Source organism: Lissotriton helveticus, chromosome 3_1, assembly GCF_964261635.1.
Source record: "Lissotriton helveticus chromosome 3_1, aLisHel1.1, whole genome shotgun sequence".
Taxonomy (NCBI): Eukaryota; Metazoa; Chordata; class Amphibia; order Caudata; family Salamandridae; genus Lissotriton; species Lissotriton helveticus.
The window spans coordinates 1,287,597,011-1,287,620,688 of record NC_136061.1 but is presented as its reverse complement, the minus strand read 5'-3'; the positions used below and the strand labels follow the sequence as shown (position 1 = coordinate 1,287,620,688).

The window sequence follows — 23,678 nt, the reverse complement described above, 5'->3', positions numbered from 1 at the left end:
TGAACTCCTCTTCAGTCTCACTCTCTTTAATAATAAATGCCCCAGTCCCTGACCGAATACAGTGTATGTGCGTTATTGCTGTTCACATTCACTATTTACAAGAACGGATCATAACAGCTTTATTTCCATCCTTGTAATATTTCTGCTCTAGTCTAAGGAGTGAGTATACAGCCCTGTCTGTAGTAGGATCTGTAGTTGTGAGATATCCACTTGTAGTGCCTGCCATGTTTTAGAAGCCCCAGTTTTTTTTATTCAACTTTCCAAATTTCCTAAATTGATCCTCCAGCTTGGTGCGCTTGACTGCTCATTCCTTATTGTTGGACACTGCTAGGGAAAAGAAAGGGCTCCCACGATAGTAACCTTGGAGTTTCCCATAACGTGTGTGGACTAACCCTGTCTGTTTCATGTTCTCTAAGAAATTGAGAAATAGAGACTCCAGCATCAGTCCTGTTCTGCTTGCTAAAGATGAGAGATTCTTTCAGATTTAGGCTGCTGAGGGGAGTGCAAAGAGTTCAGAAGGAGCACATGGTCAGGCAATGCTGATGCTCCTATCTCTAGCTCTTTTAGAAGGTTTAGTGCTGTAGAGGTACCCAGGAAGTAATCAAGCCATGTATAGTATTATGAGCTTCTTAAGTGTGTGGTGTCTCATTTGTGGGAGTGTGTCTGCCCCCTTATATTAAATAATCCTTCCTCCCGGAGCCAGGCCCTCTCCTCCCTTCTTTCCAGTGGGATCTTACCCATCTGTCTTTCTCTTTGTGTAAACCTGTCCTGTATGTTATTCATCACTAAATTGTGGTCCTCCCAGTGATGATCTCGTGCTCGGGTGATTGCAGAATATGCATAATCTCTGTTTTCAGGAATTGTTCTTGATTATTGTTAGAAGTGTGAGTGGAGGCTTCTGAGAACGTGTGACCGTTGAAGAACAGACCCCAAGCCAGCACCCTCCCACTAATATCCATGACAATGTTACTTACACTCCTCGTAAATGTGTGTACCACACCTGCCTTTTTCTTTGGTCCGAGGAGAAGTAGTGCTGGGGAACCATTTGGAGTGCATTCTATACCAACCTTTGGTAAGTAAGCGAGTTTCTTGAATGTGGCATATGTGATTGCCAGAATCTCTTGAGTCATGACACCACTTCCCCACTCTTGGCTGGGGCTCTAAGGCCCCAGCCATTAAAACCCGCTATTTTGAGGGTAGCCATGGTGATAGTGTGCAGTATCTTGTGTGCACGGAAATGTCATTGCACTATGAATCCTCCCCCCACCCGCGCACCAGACTTATCTTAGTGAGCATTCAATTGTGAAGACAGAGTGGAAGGGCCACTGGCCTCCTCCCCCAGATTCTCAAATCTCCACAAAATAAAAACACAACAATCATAACAAAACTGCTTGTGCCCCTCCTGAGTTTTGGAGACAAAGGGGCATATTTATGAGTTCTGGCGCATCTCTGCAAATCAGCAGGGATGCGCCAGAACTGATGCGTCACGCAATTCTCCCCTTGCGGCACCACAGATGCGCCGCATTTACAATGCAGCGCACCATGGTGCAAGGAAGGGCAGATGTGTGACGCATCTTGTGGTGTACGGGCGGCGCATTGCTGAAGTAGCATCGCAAGTGCGACGCAACTCCTGCAATGTACAGAGGCCACCCACACATAACGTAGTGCGTCACTCCTTACGCCTGCTTCAAGCAGGTGTAAGGATTTGACGCCGCAGCATCGTAAAACTGACTCAGTGAAATCTTGTAGATTTCACTGCGTCAGTTTTACGGGGCTTTCCTACGAGGGAATGTCCACCCTGCGACAGAACGCCCACATGAAACCTGACGCAGGTTTCATGTGGAGCAGAGCTTTACAATGTGACGCATCTGCCTAGATGCGTCACGTTGTAAATAGGTCGCAGGGATGCGCCACGTTTCCGTGCCGTTGCATCACGCAACGGCGGCGTAAACGTGGCGCAAGTCTGACATAAATCTGCCCCAAAATGGTCAATGGGCCAAAGTACTGCATCTCCAAACTCAGTGTGGAATTGTTTGACACCACCAATTATATAGAAACAGTGTTCCCTTACCCCAGTTCGGCCTGGCCATTTTTCATTCTCTTTCAGCTATCCCACACTAGCCCATGTCATACGTACAGAGCAGTCCTCTCATTTTGCCGTCTTTTGAATGTCCTAATGGTCACCAGTTTCTTTTATCCTTTCTAATACTTCTTCCATTCAGCTGCTTTGGCATCTGTTGGGTAATTTTTGCTGCTTTTATCCTTCTCCCTTGACCAGCTTTCGGTAGTCAAGAGTCAACTAAAGGGGCTGTGTGTCATCGTTGAGCTTGTTGTCCAACCCTAGGATTCGGCAGGTTTTGGTCAGTGATTGCTTCTGCTAGAGGGTGCCTTGTCAGGGGAAGATTTGTCTGAATGGGTGTCCCTATTTGTAACGGATGCCTTTGGTTTTTAAGAATTCAGTAATTGGGCGGAATTCATGTCTTTTCTACAAATTGACCATTGATAGTTCATGCTATAGCTTTAACATATGTCCCTCAAACTCAATCTTCCCTAAGTTCCTCGCAGCTTCCATGATGTTCTACTTCTGGCATTACTGGGGTAGGCAAGTCAGAATGTTAGGGCTTTGGGTAGGGCGAGAGGCGACCTGATGCGTGCGGTCCAGGATAATGTCTCCGTGATCTATGATAGGCAGTATCTGCTTAAAAAGTCTCTTAAAATAGCCTTCTATGTCATCTCATTCCGCTGACTGAGGAGGCCTTTTAATTCAGATAATCTCTATATGGGAGTTTTCCATGTAGGCCTTAAAATCCTTTGTGCCAGCGTGAGAAGTTCTTGCTTCATAAATTCTGTTTATTTTTCTCTAGTGTCAAACTGCCATTTCAGCTCGTCAACCCTGTCGACATTCTCCTGCATATCCTGTTTCAGTTATTATATATTTAATCTCAGTTCCTCTTTCAAAGTTTAAAAGCCCTCTCATAAGCCCTAAAAGGAATGCCCATGTCAGCGGAGCCTCTGCTGAAGATGTTGGTTGGCCTGTGTGGAGGTGTCTCTGCTTGGAAGAGCGATGCAATGTGTGCCGGAATGTCATTGGATTTGGATAGAATATCTTTAATTTAATAATCAAGTCTTACCTTCCTTTACTGGACGACACGGCTATTGGAGTGGGTTTATGTACACAAGGGAGTACTACTTATTATTGCGCTGTGTGGATATCTCTGCCTGGGGATAGCAGGGCGGCCTGTGCCTGAACGCCCAGTTTAGAGCCTTAAGATTTAGATGGCATATCTTTAATTTAATAGTCAATTCTTTCCTCCTTTTGCTCGGTGCTATGCTGGGCAGAGGGGGTTCTTGTGCATGATGGAGTACTAGGTATTATTGCACTGGATCATTCAGGACATCCTCACTGAGGTGTCCTTCGACAGGGAATCTCTGCTGAGCCTCCATCCCCTAAGGAATTTCAGGTCCGCAAACCTCTATTCCTTGAACAGGTGGTAATGAATGGTGGAGTACTCAAGCCTCAATCCTGCACTGCACATGTGCTGGTCAGTTGGCACTGATGCTTGTTGATGGATTATTATCATAAAGGATGTGTCCTTGTCTATGTGGCCCCCGGGTCACCAGGCCACTCTGACCCACAGCCATCCTGCACTGACTTCTCAGTGCTTTTTCCTCATGCCATGGGCTGCCTAGTTCAAGCATGGTCGGGGTAGCAGAACACACAGGTAAGAGTGTCTTCACAATGGCTGGGCTCCCTACCACTGCAGGAATGCCGTGGGGGGCCTAGGTGCTCAGCCCCATGAGTTTGTTGGCGTTCCTCTCAGCTCTGTTGCTCCAGGTCAGGATCTGGTCAGAAACTTTAAAGAGAACCTTTTTATTGCAGCAGGACCATCTCAAACATAATAAACATTTCTGTGTGGTGTTCATGTGCGACAGAACTACTGGAAACATGATGTGTTGGGCCACAAGTAAGTGATGGCAATTTATAAATAGCAACGTAAGAAGTAAAGTTGCATGAAACTTATTTGCAATTTGTTTCACTAAATGAAATTGATTTACCCTTGATTTTACATTTTTTTGTGTTAAAGAGCAGATCAAGCCTGAGCAATATTTTAATTACGCTGACATAATATCCAAATTTCAAGCTACAAGACATTTTATAATATCATTATTTTTCACTGGTTTTGGTTTGGCACTCGAACCCCCACATCTTATCCCCCGCCCATCTGCTTCATCCCTTCTCTCCACTTGGTGTTAAACCATACAGCAGGGCTCCACCTCCCTATCCCTCAAGCAGTTCACCTCCCTGTCCCCTCACTTGATGGGCCTCCTCCAAACTTTGTCAATCTTTAGGGGGCGACCTCAGCTTTCATAAACATCTCTATCTGCTTCCATATATATGTTCATCTCTTCCCTCCATTCATCCCTCGTGGGGACCTGATCTCGCCCCCATAGTCTGACCATGTCCCTCTTTGGCACGACAAACCCCACCATACAGAAAAACTACTGTTTTAAAGAGATGTCAGTATCTTTGGGTATTCCTAGTATTATAAGCTGGAGTGTCCTCGGGAGGACTACTTCCATCACTGCCTCCAATTCAATGGGGATTCTACCCAATATAAACTCACTCTTGGGCAGTCCCAAAGAGTGTGTAGGAAGCTACTCACAGCCACACCAAATGTGTGAATTAAATCAGTCACAATCTAGCTTGGATGGCTCCTTCCCTGGGATGCATCAACCCTGCCCCCATTCAACATTTTCTGAGGACTCGACATCCGATTCCCTTTTTTCCTGCCGTTTCCTCAATCATTGCAGAGAACACTGCACATAAAAAGATAGATTACCTTCCTGAATCAGGTCCATAGAATTTTATGAATTTTTGCAAAAAAGAAAATGTCATCAGTTTCACACTCAGTTGTCTATTCCATCGTCAGCAACTTTGCCACTAGCTTACATCTTTTTCCCCAATAACTTTTATCACAGATATGTATTGGAGTAGTTGAAACAATCATCCTTTTTTCTGTAATTCAGTCATGTTTTTTAATATCTATACATTTTTTAACTTTTATTATCTCAAATTCTGAAACTTAATGAAGAAAACATTGATCTGTTGAATAATGTGTTGAGAAGAGACGATAATACACCTGTTTGTTAAAAATATATCAAAGTGCTAGTAGTGTCAAAAAACAAATTCCATAATCAAGCTAATGATGAGAGCTAAGAAACTGTTAATAGATGCTAATAGAAGAGTTTTCCTGAACATCTTTAGCATAACACATGAAATGCCGCTGGATTATGGCACATTTTTGACAAGTTGTAAACTTTGCTACTAAAAAAGGCAAAGCAAATATTTTTATCAACAGGTTTGCTTAAAAATAGGCTACTTAGATACACGTTCTTGAAAAATCTTTTTTTGAGAAATTTGTGTTAATCATCTATTTGAACCATCTGTGGTGCATAACATTAAAATGTTATTAACAAGAGTTGACACGTTTTGTAATTCATAAGCTCATTTCGTTTTTCATTGGTTCATCATATAACAGAGTTCTCTTTTACAGAGACACGTACATTCTCAAAAGACTAGAAAGAAAGGACTTAGAGGTAGCGGTTTACTCTGCCACTGAAGGATGGTGATAGTTGACTTAGATTGGAGATGGAAGATTAAAAACGTGTTTGAAATAGAGACTGCTTGTGAGGTAACGCAGAAGCAGACAGGCTTATCAGTACATTCTGTGGGCCAATATCTTTGGCAAACCTTTATTACTTGACCAGTGTGCTGTCAGTTGTTTATCAGTTTAATGAACTCTCCATCACTGCGAATGACAGCAAAATGTACTCTCTCACGGTCTGTGTTATGCTGTAATAAGTTATTAAGTGTGCCTGTTCTACCTAAAAAAGGTACACCTGATATATTTACTTTATTGTTTTGTAAAGCAATTTATTAATCTCCACTTCTTAGATGTACTTGGCTTTGTTCCGTGGTGGAGGGTAATACCTTTGGATGACAAAGATGTGGTGGGAATCTTGGGAATTAAGATATTGGTGGAGTGCTTTAGTTTCTTAAGCATGGGCTTGATGGGGCTCGCAATATTTCCTAATAGATGATGATGTGCTCTGTCACATCGGACCAGTAGCCAAATCTTTTTATGAGCAGGTAGTAATCTGTTTCTTAAGTCCTTGTGATTCACGTGAGAACCAAAACCTAGTCCAGATTGCATGTCATCTTTTTGTATTTTTCATTGCATCTAGAATGTGCGTGTCTAAAAAAGGTTTCTGGGAAATGCGTAAATTGTTGATGATTACTTTTTATTTTATTTTATTTATACATTTCTGAAGTGGGTATCCCATAATTGTATCTTTTGATCCTTTGCTCTCTAAAGAGAATTTGATGTCTTCAAGGTGGAAGTGATCAGTTTCTGCATCTTTAGATATTGATACCATGGACCATGTTGACAGGTTCTGTATATTTTGGATCTGGGATTTAGGAAGACCTTTGTATATGATGTCCCAGTATCTGAGCCTAACAGCGGTCACAGACCTGAATACTTCACTCACTGGTCTGACTTCAATAGTGCAGTGTATTTCTTAATTGTGCAGATGATGGATCACACACATGGCCACCACATTGCTTTGAATGATGAAGGACAGCTCAATGTTGAAATGTATTCCAAACTTCTGGCCTTCTCAATGGGATGTGGGTGCCATCTAGCATCAGAAGTCCAGAAAAAGTGAGACAATATTACTCCGTTTCCAATATCAGAATTTCAGTTTGCAAACTGTTGAGGAACATCCAACTTCCCTTTAGCCGGGGATAAATGTTCTAGGTCTTTTGTGAGTGAGACAGAGGCATGTGTTGGTATTGTCTTCATACATCTGTGATAGAAGGTGCATAGATTTTATGACCTGGGCTGTAGGGTCCATGTACACAATGAACAGCTTAAGTGTTCTGTATCAGTTGTGATGTGGCACTTTAAGTAAAGGGGAAACGTTCCATCCAGTGGACTCAGGTTCAGGAAATGCCCTTCTCAGTCTTGAAGCAGAGATCATAACATGCATTGACAAGAGGTTCAGAGGGTTGTGGTTTCTCAGTTTGCCCTTTTAACAACATCAGGATTTTCATGTGTAAGTCAGTCAAAGAAGTCTCAGGCCCATAGGTTTGAGGTCAGCATTTACCCCCCACCACTCACACTCTTTCTGACCTGTTTGAATAGAGTGGGCCGGTGAAACTAGAAAGTGAAAAAAAAAACATTATATCATTATTCATGTTTAGAATGTGTCGTATATAAATAAGGGAGGCATCTTACATTATCAGTTTGTAGCATTATGAGTGATGGTACAGAGCAGTGGCGGCTCCTCCGCTAAGGCAGAGGAGCATCGCCCCACTGCTCGTTGAGCAGTGCAAAAGAAAATCATAATAACAAGAAGTTATTATCATTTTAGTTTGATTTGCGGGACTTCGACTCCAACCAGGTCGGGCAGGGCGGGGCTAGGCTCCTCACCATCAGAGGGAGCAGGAGTGGTTTGCCCTCCCTCTTTAAGTGCGTATGACGGCTTGGTCTCCCCATGTGGCTGTCCAAACAGTCATGCGCACTTGGCATGTTCGGCACTGGGCTGGTTTGCACAGCCTCGTGGAGAAAACGGCAAGCCTCCCAGTTACTGCCTGAGCGGCCGTTTTGGCTGCTCAGACCAATCACAACGACGCTGCTCCTGAAGAGTCGTGATTGGCTGGTAGAGTCCAGGAGACTGAGTGCTTCAGGTGATCTGTAAGGACCGGGGAGAGTTGTGCAACAGCGGCAAAGAAGGTGCATTCATTTTTTATTTTTGTATCATACCTTTCCTACCCGCCCGCCCTACCACCACCATACAGAGGCAGTGCCACTGGTACAGAGGCAGTCTAGTTGCCTGGTTGCACACTGTTAAAACTGGATCATGCTCTCCTTTTCCCCGTCTAATCACACTGTTTCATCTGTGACCAGGCATTTTCATTCCATGTGCCTCAGAATTGTATACTGAATATGAGATAACATAGCATACTAATATCGAGGACAGAATATTGGGGGACAACATTTCAAAAGGACAGTGCATATAGGGAGGCGTAGATTTACTATTCCTAACTCCACATCTACGTTCCTTGAAGATATATGTACAATGGAAGAACATTTATGTGGAGTGAGGTATAGAAAATCTAGACTTACTTAGGAGCTAACTCTTGATTTTTGATATTCTGTCCTCAATATTGTGTCCCATCGAAATTGTTGATTCGATATTCAGTGGGCACACCATGCCTCAGCATCTTTATCTGCCAGAAAAGAGGAATATCCAGTAACAGAACTGTGCAAAAATAGAAATTAAAAATGCTTTGCTTTGTGCATTGTTCACAAACTTTGCATTTTGCGAGATTGCCACATATGTGGCTTTGCACAATTTCAGCATCTAGGGGACAGTTGCCACAAACAAGCTTAAGGAGAGAGTTGTCAATGAAATAGTTTCTGTAGAAACGTTCTCAAATGGGATGTAGGCTTTTTCTCATAGAAAAACATGTGTAGCAGTTGCTAAAGCTGCCTTTAAAAAAAAAACGTTGCTGGTATTTTATTTTCAGCCTCTGGGTGTCTTTAGAGAGAAAAATGTTGTGCACTTCATAGGCAAGCAAGAAACATGACGTAATGATACCTCACATGAATGTCTATTGTGGTTTTTGCCATCTTTAAGGACGTGAGAGTAGGTTACTACCGGATGTTATTATGCTAAAAAACAGTCTTGAGTGTCATATTTCCAGAAAGTTGAAAATACAAAGCACAGTTATGGCCTTCCAGCTTCACTTATGACGTGTCACTATTTTTCATATTCTTTTCTTGTTTGGGGCGAAGTGTCGCTTCCACATAATATATAGATTTTTTAGTTGCACTATCATTGATGCAATCCGGCTGGGTACACACTATCTTGGACTACATTTTGCATTTCACTAATTGCAATACCAGCGTTTCATCATTAATCAGAATACCAACAGCGTTCTCATACAACCAAATGCAATGTTTTGCTGAAATGATACATAATCTAACTAAAAGCATACGGTAGAACAAGCTACATTATGTATGTATAGATTTCATAATATTTGACTGCAACAGATATTATGCCTTTGTGCAACAGTGATAGCTAGCAGTCAACCTTTGCCCTAGATACGCTTAAGTCATTGCATCCACAAGCACCCTACATCTAATCTGGATGAGACACAAATCCCTGTGTTGAGGTGAATTTAGATACCAGGTTAAAACAGATGTAGAAACATGCAGATGATAAGGAAATTATATGCGGAGGCCTGGTAAATTTAATAGCCCATGACTTGAGCTTTAAATAACTACACAAAAGAGTAGAAGTGCAGAGATTGGACAATTAATGCACACTGTATCTATTCAGATTTCCTTGAGGCAGTCAGTTATATTTTAAGCTAATATCAGGAAAAAGTATTCGGGATGGTATCATGTTTTGATGAACCCAAATCATTGTGACATCGTTTTCTCCTACAACATAGGTGTGAAGGAACAAACATTAAATGTTGCAATCATGACATTCATTTCATAGAGCTTAATTTTAGAAACGCAAGCAACATTTTATTGGAAAAATAACTAAATACAGTTACAAAAGTATTATTAGGGCCATTGCCCACTCTACTGTCTTTTTAATCACATCAACCATAACTTAAGGACTTTTTAACACATTTTAATCTGTTTGTATCATGCTATTTATATGTCATGTATATGCAATGGTTTTAATTAAACAAGCATAATAAAATTACTTACTTACTCACTCCACAGTGCATTATCATATGGCAATTGCACCCACTCAAGTTATGTTTCCAAAGATGAAATCAAAACACTTAACTAGGGAAAGGGGCATTTTATCACATGAAAGTGCACTCCAGAATAAGAATATGTAACAGCACTATTAAAAAAAATACCCTTTCTGAGGCTGGGGTGTATAAACGTTGTCTAAATATACTTGCTAAGAAATGTTTAGAAATGAAATATTAGGTGATGTAAATGGAAGGTAGAGCATTGTTAAATCGTACGCTTTAGAGTTGTTGAAAGCATTCATGTATTGCGAGGTAACACCCTCTACTCATGTGAGCCTACTGATGATGACATTTTCAACATTTTCTTGCTGTTTCCAATGTTTATTAGGACTTTCAAATGTTGAGTGCTCCATTGATGAGTGTCAAGTTGCTCAGGCTAATAATGGCTAGTATAAACTTCTATTCCAACTTTCAACGGTTTGTCTTTCTGTTTCTTCCTACTTAATTTAGAAAATTCTACCCTCAGTGTGTGGGATGTTCTAATAATGTTATAGCCCTTCCACTTTGGGCTATACTGGTTGTTAACGGCCCTCTCCCTTATTATAGGCCTTCTCCTGCAGCTCAGACCTATAACTGGGGTTCAGGGTATTTAACAACCGGCATTGCCGTAAGCAGCGACATATAGGTCTATGTTGATATACCATTCAACATGCTCCTGTAGAGAACAACATTTATACCAGATTATAAACTAGGGGGCATATGTATGAACAAGCCCTTTTGCGATTCCTTAATAGCGATTTTTAGCGAATTGCTATTAAGGAATCGCAAACTGCTATGTATGTAGGAATCGCAATATTAATTGCGGTTCCTTAATATTTCTTAATTGTGAATCGCAAATTGCGATTCTCAATTAAGGAATACCTTCCAATTCATTCCTATGGGTGTAGAGACCCATAGGAATGAATGGGAAGACATTCTCAATTTGCGATTACCAATTTGAGAATCGCAAATTGAGAATGCAATTTCAAGGTTGCAATAGTGTCATAAGGACACCCTGATGAACCTCTAAAATGAGCATGTGTGCACTTGTGGCGAACATACATGCCCTAAGGGTATGTATGTGTGCCACATGGCACTTTGGAAAAAGCAAGAAAGTGCTCTTTTAAAAGAATTCGCAAACTACCACCAACTGTCAGTAGGTGGGAATTTGCGATTTCTTATGTCAAATTCGCACAACTTAGGTGCTTTCCACATCGTATTTAAGGACTCGCATTTTTTGATTCCTTAAATGCAGTTGCAAAATAGAGAATCGCAAATTTTGCGATTCTATAATTTGCGATGCCCTTCTGAGGTGATACATCCCAAAAGGCCTTTTCCCGTTCACAAACGGGCGATTCTGAGAATCGGCCCGTTTTAGAATGGGAAAAGGGCTTGATACATATGCCCCTTGGTCCTATCTTGGGAAATAGCAATGGGGGGTTAACAGAGGAGGCCAAGCTGTACTCTACCATGCTTGCAGAGCTGACATATCGAATAATGCTTGTGTGGTGCTTTCAACAATTCATATTTTGACTCAAACAAGATGGAGGCTCCAGCTGCCATCAGTATTAGTGATTATGAGCAATGCCATGCAGCAGAGGTGAAAAATAAGACTCATAAAGCTACTGTGGCAGAATAGAAGGAAGAGTCTGATATATTCATATAAAAATCTGCAATTACTAAGCTGTGACTCCAGGTAAGAAGCAACTTTGATTCTTTAGCCCACTTCTGAGCTGGAGAAGACAGTTACTCTGATCCAACTGCTCTGTGCCTCCACTAGTCTCCGAAGGGAGAGGACTCCTTGAGAGGCAAGACAGACGTCTGTCTAAGATACAGATATTTTCTGCACTGCCGCCTTTATTAAATATTGACTTTCTGTTTCATTATTAAATTTTGATTCCAGAACATCCGTTTGTAGCTGATTTTTTAATCTCTTTCTTCTTCATTTGGAGCTGCACATTAAGTTGTCAAGGGATTATCGGGTGCAGCGTTTAAAGCCCAGGCTCCATGGGAGGAAAGGAAGAGATGGAGACTGGACTCAATGACTGCAACTAGCTTTACGACGTGGCTTTAAAAAAGACCTCTGGAATATTGGCAGGAGAGAGGGGGAGAAGTGTTAAGCCACACTATTTATAAGAGTGGACCATGGCGAGCAGGTTATTTAAATACATCTTTGCAAGTGTAATTAAATATAAAATCCTACAAAATTCCTCAAGTAACATATTTTGGGAGCTCCAATGGGAAAACCAAGAGCAGCTTCTTTTTAGGCCTCGCCTAGCAACGCAGCACATGCGCTGCTCGCCTTGGCGAGACTTAGAGGCCTATTGTTGTGGGTTTGGTGGGTGAAGGGGGGCAGGCATGTGCACGCATACAGACTCATCTCTTTTGCTGAGGAGATGTGCAGGCATACAGATACGCGATGTGCACGTGTACAGCGTCTCTTTTGCTGAGGAGATGTGCACTTGTACAGCATCTCTTTTGCTGTGCAGTCCTAGTGGATCTCTCCCTTCTCGGGCCGCGGGCGCGCTTTCGGATGTCTGGTTTTAGACAAATTTTAGCAACTTCCAGTGGAACTGGATCATTCACTGCTTGGAAGTTTGACAGGCAGATTTGTTTCCTGCATCTAAGTAAAGGTAAAAGATTCTGCGTCTGTTCCCAACATGCCTCCTTGGGTAGAGTCCTGCTGCTGCCCCGATCCTCAGCAGATCTTCACCGCCGCGGACCCAGTGGAGCGATGCGGGTTGGGATCTCCACATCGGCGCTCTAGTTCCGCCTTAATACCACTTGCCAGGCCCCCGCAGCCCCTGGTCACGCCTCTGTGATCTCTCCTATCAGTCACCCATACCCCCTCCCCACCACAGCGAGAAATCGTTAACTATAAGACTGCATGGTCAGCAACAGTTGACACGTCAGCAGGGTACTGCAGCATGGAAGTATCGCTGGAGGGCAGCCTCTAGTCCGGCGGGGTCGGGCGATCCCGGCCTAAGGCTCACCCGTGGCCCCTGTCACCGGCCTCCGAGGCCTTGCCGAAATGCTCTCTCCCTCCAAAGATTTCAGCGCAGGGGGTACTGGTCTACCCCAACGCTCTTGGTTTCAGGTCTGCCTAAGTTTGTTGCACGTACATATCAGTCCTCTAGATGTGGTTGCAAGCGAATTTGAGCTGCCTTTGTGGGAGCCTCAAGAACAAGCAGTGGTCTTGGTGGATGTCGCGGACAAGCGCCCCTACCCTTCCTCTACCTTGGAAGCATTGGAGACTTGCTTTTGTAGAGGTATGTTCTGCCATTGTCTTTCGTTTATATCCCTTCAGTGTGCTGTTACTGTACTTTGGGGTTGTACACACCTTTAACAATTGTACACTAAGTCAGTGTGTGTCTGGATACTGCCCATTTATGTGTAATAGGACATTTTACCTTACAGCCATAAACTAATACTTCAGTCTGAATAAGTACAATTTAGTAGCTTGTACTGTGTGAGCAAACACAACAAAGCTACCTTTTTTGGATTGTAAAGTGCTAAAAGTGTACTCTACGGTTCCTGCCACCCGAGTCTGTATAAGTGTTTAAGGAATGTATACTAACTGGGTCTGTGTTTGAATACTGTCAGCTGGCGGTGCTATATGTGTAGTGGGAACATTTCACCTCACGGGCAGTACTAAGGTGTACAGAGCCCTTATAACTGTGTATGTGCTGTATCAGCTAGTGTAGTGAGATCGTGCCCAAAGAAGTGTGCTGGCTTGTTGTTTTTTTGTTTTGTTTTGCACTTTCATATAGCGCAAACTCCCCCAAAAAAACAGTGGCAACCTTTACAAGAGAACTAGTTGCATTGCACAAGAACACATTACCTTTTGGGAACTGAGGGCACATTAACTAATTTGCCCACAATCACAGTATAGTGAGCTAACGTTCTAACTTGTTCCTGGGTTTCTAGCTTTCCGCTCGCAGCTCTGGGCATTACGCCACATTCTTGTGCTTTAGGGACATTGCCACTTGTCATGTTGTACTTATAATAAGTTTGCACTGTACTAATACAAATAAGACTACTGTGCCGTAATGTTTTTTGTAATGCAATGCTTCACATGCTGGTTTGGAAAGAGGGGGGAAGGGTGGGTGGGAGGGGGGGGGGGTCTGGAGACACAGTGAGAAACAGCATGTTACAGAGTCTCCAGAAGTGTATCTTGGGTGGAATTGTCCCTTCCGTTCCTTAATATGCGACAGGGTGTACACTTTACATTAGTGCAATAGCAACAAAGCTCGATTTTGTTGAAAAAAAGTGGTGCAATGTTTTATAACCGATGTTTTATAATTGACAACTTATGGCACGTTTTTGCAATTAAGTTTTACCTCGGTGATGTGATGTTTTAAAATATGGCACTCATGGCATTGTTGCAATCAGGAAATACAGCACTCATGGCGTTGTTGCACTGAGTGCATTTTTGGGGGAAACAGTAGTGCGATTTTATATAATACAGCACTTATGGTGCGTTTTTACAAATATATTTCACATCGGTGGTTTTACAATACAACACTCACAGCGTTTTTGTAATAAAAAAAGACGGCACTCATGGCAAATACATTCAGTACACAACAAACAAACACATTCAGCACAATTGTATAACAATGCCAAAAACTCGAACTAATGCAAGACCTGTTGCATTACAAATGCTTGTTCCTTTTGTTGTGAGCATTTTGACTGTCCAGAAATTTCAACACGTGGGAGAAGCTGTAGACTGAGAAGCACATTTTGGTCAAGATGGATGCCAACTCAGAGTTAAGGGAGGGCGAGCTGCAATTGTGGAATGGATTCCATGCAAGAGCTGGAATATTTCTGTAGTGGAGGGAGTGCTGGATTTTTATTCATGTTCCAATTCTAGTCCTATAAGTGTAACTCTGTCCATCATTATGTTTCAGATAGAAGAGGTGTTTATATGGGTAGAGGCAACATTTTATATCATAATAATGCCAATAAGTGCAATTCTCAGACAATAAATATATATATACTTTTTTGAACGAGGCCTAGCAGGCAGGGGTGACCTCCCTGGAAAAGGCCACAAAGCTCGGCATCCGGGGCAGTGCGCATGGGCAGCCATGGGAGACCACAGACTGCCACGCACAGCCCACAGCCAGGTTCCCCAGGACAAGCCAGAGGCAAACTGGTTGCCATCTTGCACCCCGCCGGCGGCATACCTCCATGACAGGACCAGGGTGGGGGAGGGATCCTGAGACGGCCAATCAGGCCGGTCTGACCTTGTGAGGGGACGAAGGGAGCAAAGCTACCCTGTGACAGCCCAGCTGCACCCTGGGACGATTGAGCAACCCTCAGACAGGGCCAGCCCTGAGGGGAACCCGGACCCACAAAGTGCGTTCAAAGTGTTGATCGATGTGTCCTGCCATTCGCACTAATTCTCACAGCTCGCTGCTTTCTTCATGAACGTGCGAGCCAAGTGATCCACTGCCAAAAGTCAGAGGCAACTTTCCCAAAAATTTCGCCCACCTGTGGGTGGCTGCTGAGAGGTGTGAGGAAGGCGACGCCATCCTGTCATCTGCCACCCATGCGGTGAGATGGCCGGGCGCCTCATTAGTCGTGTCCACGATTCGGAGCACACTACCAGGTGCTCTACCCAGAAGTCCCTGTAAGGGTGAGGGGGGCTCCCGGGGCAAAGGAAGCAAGCAGCCCCAGCTCTACCGGTCCCTCTCGGATGACTGAGAGGGACAGCATGAGTCTTCTAACCCTCAGTCTGGCCCAAAGGGACCGGGACGAACTGGCTACCTGACAACGAGGGAGGGTCGTCCCACATGCACGTCAGTCGTCTGCCACCAGGCTAGACCCCTGCATCGTCAAAGGTCCCCAGCTTGGCATAAAGTAGCCTTGTCCTCTAAATTGTAAAATTAGTTTAGGCTGAATATTGATCTTGAGATTTATTTAGGATTGAGTCTAGGGGATTTCTGGCACTGTGGAAATTATTTCTTTTCATTTGAGAGGGGTCTGTAACTTTGTCAGAATGTTTCATTCTTATTTGAGAGGTCAGTGAAAATGCTCTCCTTCCCTCACAGCTCCACCATTAAGTTCCCCCGAGCCCTTGCACTCTCGAGTGTTGGTGTTCGAGGCCCTCCTCCAATCATCCCTGGTGGTCCAGTGGACCTCTGTCTCCGTTCTCTTGCTCCCCCTTTTCTCTCCTTTTTTACTCGTTTTTTCCCTCACTTCTATCTCTCCCCTTCACTCTCCTTCTGGGTCTTAACCTCCATTTTCTGTCATTTTTCCCTCTTTTCAAGCTCCCTCTTCACTCTCCTGTGTCTTTCCTCGATTTTTTACTTGTGTTTTACCCTCATCTCAATCTCCCCCTTTCACTCTCCTGTGTCCTTTGTGTCTTTCCTCCACTCTTTCTTGCACTTTTGCTGCCTTATTTGCACTTTTCTCGCTATTTTTTCCTTTTTCCTTTTGCCTTTTTTAGCCTGTTTTCCCCGCCGCTGCTGCCCCGCAGCCCCTCTCCCCAGTGCGACCTGCCCAATCCAGCTCCCCTCTTCGCTCCCGCCTGCTAGCTGTCCAGCCCTTCCCGACCCCTACTTAATGGCGGCCACTGCCGCCGGGGCACCAAAGGCAAGCCCGTCTGTCCCCGTCCGTGACCCGACTGTGACCAGCACCAGTAACCCTGGATATCTACACCATGAACACTATGACCCAGCGGCACTCCACACCCTCAACCCAGGCGGCAACATCAACAGCAAGCTAGCATCACCCGCCGACACCCATGGACTCTTCAGATGTCACCGCTGCCGGCACACCTGCAGCACCGCCAAAACCACTGACCCAGAGCAATCTGCTCGCAAGAACACAACTGAGCCGAAGACCCTGCAATGCATCCTCCTCAACATCCGATCCCTCCACAAACACGCCACCGAAATCCGGGACCTCCTCCACAGCACTACCACGGATGTAGCATTCTTTACCGAAAAGTGGACCAACATCACCTCGGGACCGGACATCGCCATCGCCATTCCCCAAGGATACAAGATCTCCAGGAAGGACCGCCCCACCCACCCTGGAGGAGGATCACCATTGTCCACAAATCCACCCTCCACCTGAGCACACTCCCCGACGAGCCCACAGACCTGATGGAACACCTTCACTTCAAGATACTGGCCAGTCCCACCCCCACCCTCCATAGAAACCTCATCTTCCGACACCCTGGACCCCGTGGACATTTCGTCAACTCCATCACGGACATAATCTCTCCGCATGCCATCGTCCACCAACTACATCCTACTGGGAGACCTCAACTTCCACCTCGACAACCAACTGGACTCCAGCACCACATCCCTCCTGGACAACCTCCACAACATTGGACTCCGCCAGATCGTGACTGAACCTACGCATTCAGCAGGACACACCCTCGACCCCCTATTCACAACAGGAAACTCTATCACCTTCAGCGAAACCACCGAACTCCCATTGGCTGACCATCAATGCGTCCACTTCACCTTCAGAACACCCACCATCCACAGACACCAGCACCTGCTCCCACAAAGAAACTGGACCAGAATCACTGACGACCAGCTAACCTCATCACTCAGCAAGTCCACCCCAACCATTGCAGAAAACGACGACGTCAACACCACAGCCCGAACCCTGCACTGATGGTTCTCCGACAGCGCCAACACCATAGCCCCCCTCAAGAAAAACAACAACACCCACGCCAAGAAAGCTAGATGGTTCACCACAGAACTTCGAAACTCCATACGCACTTGCCTCTGCCTCGAAAAAGGCCTGGAGGAACACCAAATCCACAGAAGCCAACAACAACTTTAGGGTCGCCTCCAACGCCCACCACCAACTCATCAGAAAAACGAGGAAAAAAACGATTGAAGGCAGAATCTCCACTCATGCACACAACAGCAAAGAACTCTTCAACATCATCAAGGAGTTCGCCCAACCCACCAGCGAGTCCACCCACATCCCTCCCTCACAAGACCTATGCGACAAACTCAGCACCTTTTTCCACCACGAAATCAAGAGCATCTACGACAACTTTGATGAAGACAACCAACACACTGAACCCTCACCAACCACCCCGACATCATGAAGCCAGCGATCGACAACTGGACAGCTTTCACCACCAAAGACACACTGAAGACAATAAAGTCATCCACTCCGGGGCCCCCACGGACCCCTGCCCCCACCTCATTTTCAACAGAGCGACCGACACCATCGCACCCATGCTCTGCCACACCATCAACCACTCCCTGGCAACCGCCTTGTTCCTTGACGACTGGAAACACGCTGAGATCAACCCCCTCCTGAAGAAACCCTCGGCGGACCCCACCGACCTCATAAACTACAGACCCATCTCCCTGCTCCCGTTCCCAGTGAAAGTCATTGAGAAAGCCATCAACAGCCAACTTGCCACATTCATCGAAGAGCACAACATCCTCGACTCCTCCCAATCCGGCTTCAGAAAAAACCACAGTACAGAAACGCCCTCCTTACCGCAACAGACGACATCCGTACTTTACTGGACAAAGGAGAAACAGCAGCCCTCATCCTCCTCGACCTCTCAGCGGCAGTCAACACAGTCTCTCACCGCACCCTAATACGCAGACTCCACGACGCAGGGATCCAAGACAATGCCCTCGACTGGATCCGCTCCTTCCTCTCTGGCAGAAGGCAGTGGGTCAGACTCCCCCCTTTCCTCTCAGACCCTACACCTACCACCTGCGTAGTCGCCCAGGGGTCTTCCCTCAGCCCTACGCTCTTCAACATCTACATGGCTCCGCTCGCCCCCATCGTCAGAACCTACGGACTCAACATTGGGTCGTATGCAGATGACACCCAACTCATCCTCTCCCTATCCAACAAACCCAACACCGCCAGACACAACTTGGCATGGAAGCCGTCGCCAAATGGATGAAAAACAGCCTACAACTAAACACAAACAAAACGGAAGTACTCATCATGGGCCCAAACCCAGATGCCTGGAATGACACCTGGTGGCCCCCCACCCTCAGAAACCCGCCCACCCTTACGGACCACACACGCCACCTGGGAAATCATCCTCGACTCAGAGCTCAACATTTCCTGCCAAATCAACTCTGTCTCGTCCTCCTGCGCCCACACCCTCCGCCTGCTATGTAAGACCTTCAAATGGATCCCCCTCGAACACAGAAAGACCGTCACTCACGCCCTGGTCACCAGCAGGCTCGACTACGGCAACACACTCTATGCGGTAATAAACAAAAACCTCACCTGCAAGCTACAGAACATCCAAAACGCCGCCGCAAGACTGGTCCTTGAACTGCCAAGCCACTGACACATCTCCCAGCACTTGCGCACACTCCCCTGGCTCCTCATTGAAGCTAAAGTCACCTTTAAGATGCTAACCTACGCTCACAAGGCCCTCCACGACACCGGACCAGCATACCTGAATAGCCGACTCAAATTCCACGCTCCCCAAAGGACCCTACGATCAGCTAAGCTCTCCTACGCCGTGGTGGCCCCGCACCAGAAAGGCCAGATCGGGAGGCCGCTCCTTCTCCTTCTGCGCGGCCAGTGCCTGGAACGACCACCTCAGACAGATAACATCGCTCCCCATCTTCGCAAGAAACCTCAAAATCTGGCTCTTCGAGAGAGACCCCCTTCTTGATGGACTGGAACCTGCGAACCACACCCTCAGTGCCTTGATACCCTTACGGGTGAGTAGTCGCGCTTAACAAACACCTGATTTGATTTGATTTGACTTTTTGTTGCTCTTTAAAATGACATTTATATCATACAGGGATTTTGAAGCTATGTCTTATTGAGATTTACGGTTCCTGTGGATTGATAAACTTCATAAATGAGTGAACTGCGCGCAATGGCGATACACTTGAGCGTTGGAGTGATATCAAAGAGGGAGGGACCGACCACAACAAACATTAGGTTTTGATAAGTCTGTATTGAAAATACATCATAGAGAATTAATAGATCAAAACATCTGTGCAAAGTGTCCCATAAGTAACAAAAGAACCTAATAAGAGAGTGAAAAAAAATGAAAGAATATAGACAAGGTTTCACATTTTGTAGCAAATGAAAATTACCACAATTAATGTATCCACATAGTTCAAAGCAACTATATACAGTGAAAGGCGCTTGGTGAATGGTTTGTTTTCTTCACCGCCAAGCCCATGGGTGAACTACCCACTGCACTTGGAGTTTTCTCCTGTCTGGCATGCGGTTATTTGGCATTTTCATGGTGGTGCCTATCAAATAGGCACCACAATGGGAACGCCAAAATGAAGTACCTGCACGGCATGGACTGCAGCAGCACATGCCATGCAGGTACTGGGGTGCATGCACACAGGGAGGCAAATCACGTGTCCCCCTGCATGCACCCCATGGCATAGAGGCACAAGGAGACCCTGTAGGGCCCCCTGTGTTTCCTCACCCCAGCACTTTTCATGGCGGTCGCACGCAATGAAAATCCTGAGGATGAGGAACTCGTAATATGATGCTGCCTGGCCAAGCATATTGCGACCTCAAGACTGGTTGCAGTAGTCCCAGGGCGGCCTGACCGCCCAGGTCGGGTGACCACCGCCGCAGCGCCCCGGGAGTCTGGCAGTCTGTGGACTGCCAGACTCATAACGAGGTAATAATCATAATTTTTTCCTATATGACATTCTTGTTGAAACTGACTGCGGGATTCCAGTAGTAAGTTCAATACGTAAAACATGCAAGATTAACATAAGTACATGGGAAAACATGGTGATAGGAAGTCCACTGCTGGATAATTATTGCATCAAATCTAGGGATTTTTATAGGCATAACCCCCCAAAAATATTTATATAAGCGCTACGGCTGGCTCACTTCATTTGCTCACAATGTGCAGACTTAACCGCATGCGTGCGGGCGGAATTCCGCTCGCACGCTGAGATTTTTCAAACCGCACTTTACATGACGAGCTTGGCTCGTCATGAGCGTGCGAGGAGGCTACCTCATGACGAGCCCAGCTCGTCATGAGCGTGGAAGGGGTTAAATAGTGTAGATCAAATGATCTGCTATTTCTGAAGTCATTTGCTGCTTGTTAAATGATCATAAAAAAATAGAATGAGGAAAATCACCCAAAATTTGGTAATCAAATTCACGAAATAAAGACCATTTTACAGTTTGTTACAGTCAAAATACCAGGCCCACATTCAAATTGGAAAAAAATATAAGGAGAATGTTTATATTAATCTAGAATGATATTAATTTACGAGTGAATATAAATAACTTGATTCTCACCATTTCCTTTTTTTTGTGTCCCCTTGTGCTTGCTGTCTGTGTTTAATTATGTCTCGTTTTAGTCACTGGATATTAGATATTGGTATATTGATCAAGGAACGTGGTATGTAACACATTACCCTTGTGTATGGTTTTCTGCATTTTGCTATTCGATAAAAAAATAGGAATGAGCCCAGCCCCAAAACACTCTGACCAAAAGTGGAATGCTAAAATCCCATCTATTTATAGGTGGTGTGTGTGCCATCCTACTGCAGATCTTGTAGTGCTCAACCCCAACAGTAAAAAAGCATTTACAATGCAATAGGTCTCGCATTTGTGAGAGTTAGAGATATTGGTGTTGTAAATGATGATGTTGTTTACCCATGCGTTTTGGTTTATAGTGGATGTATGTGGTTTGGAGTGTAATTATGTGGAATGGATTGAAATTGTTAGTTTGTGTAGTGGAATTATGTGGCACAATGTGCAGTGGAATTATGTGGATAGTAATTATGTGGTATTGAATGTGCTGGAATAATCTGGAGTGGGATTGTGTGTCATGGAGTGTAATTATGTGGAATTGTATTTTGTGTTGTGGAGTGGTATATAGTGGAGGTTACATTTATGGAGTGGTGGTGATTTTGGGGTATGATGTGGAAGTCTGTGGTGTGGATTGGATGTACGCGGTATGTTGTGTAATTGGGTTGAGTTGAATTCTGTGGTTTGTTGTCAAATGATATGGTGTGGAATGAAAATGTGTAGAGTTGAACTGTGGGGAGTGGAAGAATGGAAGGGTGACTGCGAAGGGGGAAGCAACATGGAGAAGTGGAGTGTGGGAGAGGAAGGCAGCCACCCATGTAGAAAAAAACAGTACTTCAGCAAAACAGCACTTCAATCAAGGCACCAGCGAACAGACATCAATTAAATGTAATCAATCTATGCTTGTTCCCTGTGCCAGAGAAAGGAACGGAAGTGACGCATGGCCTCTGCTGTCCGTTTAGGATGCAGCAAAGTAGAATGACACAGACTCCAACAAATGGGTATGCAATGGGCGGGTTGGAAGCCCTAGCTGCAAAAACGCATATTCATGCACTGTCACAGGCTCCACCCTAAAAAAAATATAAAAATAAGTGCACACATAAGGAAAAACCTTCCAACTGAATATGAATATCCAAGCAATCAATTACATTTTCTTAAAACGACATAACTTTAATTTTCCTCCAATACACACTGACAAAGTGAAGCTCACAATAACACAAAACTAAACAATATGGACCTTCCAAACCCTGGAGGGAGCTATCAAGATTGCAGCATTCACATTTGGAAGTGGTCTGTGACGTCAGGTAGAAAACTAATGAGGAAAAGACCTGACTTGCACAATAATATGACCAACCCTGCAAAACCGAGACTAAAGAACAGCTGTGCAGTCCATTCAACTAAAGCACGTAAACATAAAGCACCCTTAACGTTAATGTTCTTTTCCCAAAATTGAATCTATCCACTTAAAGAAAAACATTCCGAAAATGTATAAAGAGGCATAATAGGACTGTATTGTTGACATCCATCAAATTCGCAGGTTTACCCAAAATAATACTGAAAAAAAGAATAACGTGACTGCATAATTGAGATGGTACGTTTACTCCCTCTGATACATTTGTAACGGTGGTGTCCTTGATCTACCGATGATGTAAAGACACGCTAGGCATCGTGGTTGCATATTACACAGCCCTCGAGGTTGACACTATGAGAGCAACACATTCCGGTTACCCATATCGTGCTTATTGTTGTGATGTGGACGTGTCTCTCAAGAGACCTTCATTTAGACTGTCCAACTCTGTTGTGTTTATAACTAATACTAGTAATAAAGTAACCATCGATAAATCATTAAGGCTAATGGAAGCAGTGGAAATAGTAGCTATAGTGTCGTAATACTGTCAAACAAACTTACAATTATTACTGTAGACCAGCCTTAAAAGAAATATGCAGACTAGCCTTAACCCCTTCAGTGCGCATGACAAAGCCAGCTCGTCATGGGCGTTACCTGCGCTACGCGCATGACGAGCTGGCTTTGTCACGTAACGCGGGTTTTTTTAAAATCCAGCACGCAGCGGGAACACCCGCTAGCGCGCCTGCGGGTGGAGAGCTTGTTTCTCTCTTTAACTCTCTGTTAACCCCACAGCCCTTGAATAGCTGTTGAAAGTTAGGTCACACAGAGAGAAAAAGCACAATGTTGAAGAACAGTGTGAACTACCCCAGCTTCAGAACACTCACCCAATTCACAACACCCATGCGACACAAAATATATGCGCTCTGCCTCGGAGTGCATCATTAGCTTACCAACAACATCTTAGCTCGTACTTGACTGGACCCCAATGAAAGAAAAGCAACTTGCACAGTGTTGGCAAGGCCACCTACAGAAAGGAAACAGAAGTAGACAAGTTATTATATCCTCTCATGCGCACTACAGCAGTCACACACTTTTATAAGATTCAGGGATCGTATCCCGAAAAGGGACATTCTTAAGGTCAGGCAAGGTGTATTTGTTTCCATTGCTATATTTGAAGTTACCCGATGGTTAAATTATGGTCATTGTGCCTGACTACAAAAGGAATGCCGACCAGTTCAA

The 23,678-nt window shown here is 44.7% G+C and overlaps 1 protein-coding gene and 1 pseudogene across 2 annotated transcripts in view; one reads left to right on the top strand and one right to left on the bottom strand.

Moving 5' to 3' along the window:
- NTM (neurotrimin) overlaps nucleotides 1-23,678 on the top strand; it is a 1,138,588-nt gene that overhangs the window by 589,284 nt on the left and 525,626 nt on the right. The gene's annotated exons all lie outside the window — the stretch shown is intronic.
- On the bottom strand, nucleotides 15,136-15,286 carry LOC144825706 (5.8S ribosomal RNA; annotated as a pseudogene).